Source organism: Meleagris gallopavo, chromosome Z (genome assembly GCF_000146605.3).
Source record: "Meleagris gallopavo isolate NT-WF06-2002-E0010 breed Aviagen turkey brand Nicholas breeding stock chromosome Z, Turkey_5.1, whole genome shotgun sequence".
NCBI lineage: Eukaryota > Metazoa > Chordata > Aves > Galliformes > Phasianidae > Meleagris > Meleagris gallopavo.
The window spans coordinates 64,643,352-64,646,856 of NC_015041.2; the positions used below are offsets into that span (position 1 = coordinate 64,643,352).

Sequence of the window (3,505 nt, forward strand, 5' to 3'; positions counted from 1 at the left end):
AAAAAGCATTGCTTTCCACACAATAAATTAAAATAATAACTGAGAATATTCAATCTGATTCATTTAAATGTTAATTTTTTTCATGAATATTTGTATGTGGAAGGTAGTATTTATAGTATTTATTCTTTTGAGACTCTGCTAAAATGTGATTAAAGTTTGTGTAAAAAAAAAAAAAAATTGATCTGTCTGTGGAAATGAAATCTCCATTCCTTTTACTTAAGAAGTAATGGCTGTTTTTCTCCCTGCTTTACCCAGAAGATCACAACTGATTTGGTTGCATAAATGTGTCTCTCAATGCATTTTTCAAATGTAGATTATAAGTAAGGCTATGCTACTCTATAATGCAGCAGGCTTACTGCATATTGATGGCATGCTCAGTCATTAAACATCCTATTGAAATGATATTGAGAACATCTCAAAGTGTACATAATCTGGGTAAGATAAGTAATTATTAAATTCTTGCTGTCCATATATATAGATATGTAACTAAGGATCTCAATACTCATGACAAATGCAGACTCTTATAAGGAAGTTACCACTACCCTTCTTTTCTACCTTACATTTCTTTTATTTCTGTAGCGTGGTGGTAGCCGAAGTGATTGATCCTATGATCATGGTCATTACAGTAGAGCTTAACACAGCCTTTCTTGCCACTCTCTCTGTGAATACATACCCATGCTAGTTCTCTCCTTTGTGGTTTCTTTCATCAAATTTCCTGCTGTGCAAAGTCTCACAGGCTTTGCAGTTAATCTTCAGGGATACTTGCAAAGTCTGTGACTCTTTAACCATTATATAAAAGTCTGTCTCACAACAGAAGTGGTCTCCTGTATGATAATGCGTTGTTTGACCTGGCATCATTAGTCAGACCAAATATATCCTCAAGGATGTTTCGAAGTGTTTTCATTAGGACACTGCAAGAGATATGCTTAAAATTTTAAATATCTTTTTTTTTTTAGCTGACTTGTAAGTCCTCTCAAACCGTGTTTCAACATAACTGAACTTTCATGACTGTTGCATTCCCCAGGCAAAACAAGATTGCTATAAGCGTGTCAGCATCTCCCTTCCCCTTAACTGTAAGATTTTTTCACTAAGATGAAGTGTGAATGTTTTTTCTCTGCTGTTCTGTTCTAATTTTGTCCTTACCAATCATATCTGTTGAATATAAAAATTACAGACAACCCAGGGATATATTCTTATTTTGCTCTAATGCATATTTGTTGGGAATAAAATACAAATGAAAGTCATATTGAAGTGCTTAAAACTTCAGTTATTAAATTAAAATTCATTAAACAAAATTCAGTCATTAAGTGTTCTGAAACATGAGTGACCTTCAAAGATCTTTGTGTAGGAAAATTAATATTTGTTTTTGTGCACATATCTCAAGAGAAAGTTAGTTACTAATCTGAATTTCCTAGCATAATCACCCACATCAAATATCTGTTTTTGTTTTTTGGGTAATATCTCTTCTACTTCCATTATTGAATATCCTAATAACATAAATTTTATTGAAGAAGGGAGAAAAAAAATTTCCTAAGCTATTGGCAGTTGATTTAGAGCCAGTAAAATAAGTACATGTGCACTCATGCACTGATCAGAATAGTACCAGAAGAAGGACAGAATGATGTACTTTCACAAATCTATCTGCTGAATCATATTTTGGAATGTCTATTCAGTTATCATCAATACCTATTTCATTTGCAGGGCAGAAATGATTCAAAGGATGCAAGCTGCATTACAAGTGTAAAGAAAGTAGGAGTCTCTTCTTGGGAAATGGGAGTAAGATTGTATGCAACGAACAGGAACAAACGAACAAAAACAGAACTAATGGAGGCTAAATATGAAACATTTCTTTCTAAGTCAGATCCTAGTTTAAAGTGAATATCTCATGTTTAACTAAAAATGTAATGAGGTCATCGTAATAGTGCTCTCAAACGACAGTAGTTGTCATCTCTATTATAGTATCACAGAATCATAGAATCCTTAGAGTTGGAAGGGAACTCTAAAGGTCATCTTATCCATATAGTATCTTTGCTGGAAGATCTGATAAGCCTTTATAGACAAGAAAGTATATTAGCCAAAACTACATGTTTTGTCAGGTACTTTAAAAAGTATACTGCACATAGAAAATAGACACAGGCACTAAATTCCTGTAAGATAATTTGCCTCAAGCTTTTATAATACATTGTATGTATTATTAAAGCAATGCTCTTCTCTTGTAATCTTTTCCACCTCTGTAGTTACTTAAATGTTGAGCTCCTTCAGAAATGTTCCTTGTTTGATTATTTTTGATCACCATCAGCTGTACTTCAGGTATTATTGGAATGGAATATGAGAATATATTTAAAAAAAAATCATTTTGACTTCAGATTTTCATGAAGTAAAAATCAGAAGGCAACTAAAAACCTCATGGGTAATAATAATTTATTTGGAATTCCCAGGGCAGGTCAAAGAACAGCAGTTTTTGTTAAATTTTGAAGACTGGTTTAAATAATAAGCAAATAATGGTTTTATATAGATAAGCTGCTTACTATGGAGTATCAAACCATTACACCTATGTTGGTCCACAGAAATTGTCTACTGTACATAACTACTCTAATGTTTCAGTGAACCTTAGGTTAACCTGAAAACAAAAGCTATTTTCTTTTTATTTTTTTCCTAATTCTATCTTTAATTGTGTTGGCAATCAGGGCTTTGATAAATTAGATCAGGCAAATCTCTTTCAATAAAAACAGAAAGACATCTGTTGTCTTAAAAAATTGTCTGTATAGAAATAACTTGGTAAATCACCGTATTTTTTAATGGATTGGGGCAGCAATTGCTAGAAATATACCATTTTGTTTTATACTGTATTGTAGCCAGAAGTCAAAGGCACTGGAAGAGGACTGGGAATATTTGAGTTGTAACCTATCAGTAAATTTTGGAGTAGTAGTGCATGTGGATAAGGGAGTATCTCAGATGGGCTTTAAACTCAATAGCTACGATTTACAGCAGCTGGAAATAGCAGCATACTGTCTTTAACTAAGACATTTTCCAGTTGCTATGAATGGTACCAGCTGCCTATAGCTCTCTCATTACCCTGTAGAGGCTCTGATCAGATTATTGGATTTTGTAAATGATAGGTCAGATTCAATTTATTTAGGAAATGTGCCAGATTCATTCAAAATAAGGCTAAATTTGTTCTGCGTTTGATGCCCGTTGACAAAGAGGGCTGTGGACATCTTCTGAGCAGACTGCTAATCAGTCTCACAACTTCCAAAGCCTTCTCTGATGGGAAATAACAAAAATTTTCTGTGCTGCAAGGTATCTGCAGCATATACTGTGGGTTTTCCATTCTTTATCACTCCATATATACATATATATATGTAGCCTATCATAGAATCATAGAATGTCCTTGGTTGAAAAGGACCACAGTGATCATCTACAATGACCCTACTGTGTGCAGGGTCACCAACCAGCAGACCAGGCTGCCCAGAGCCACATCCAGCCTGGCCTTGAATGCCTCCAG

At 34.0% G+C, this 3,505-nt stretch overlaps 1 long non-coding RNA gene across 1 annotated transcript in view; it reads left to right on the forward strand.

Moving 5' to 3' along the window:
* Positions 1 to 3,505, forward strand: part of LOC109364110 — a 25,101-nt gene that overhangs the window by 19,529 nt on the left and 2,067 nt on the right. The window lies entirely within an intron of this gene.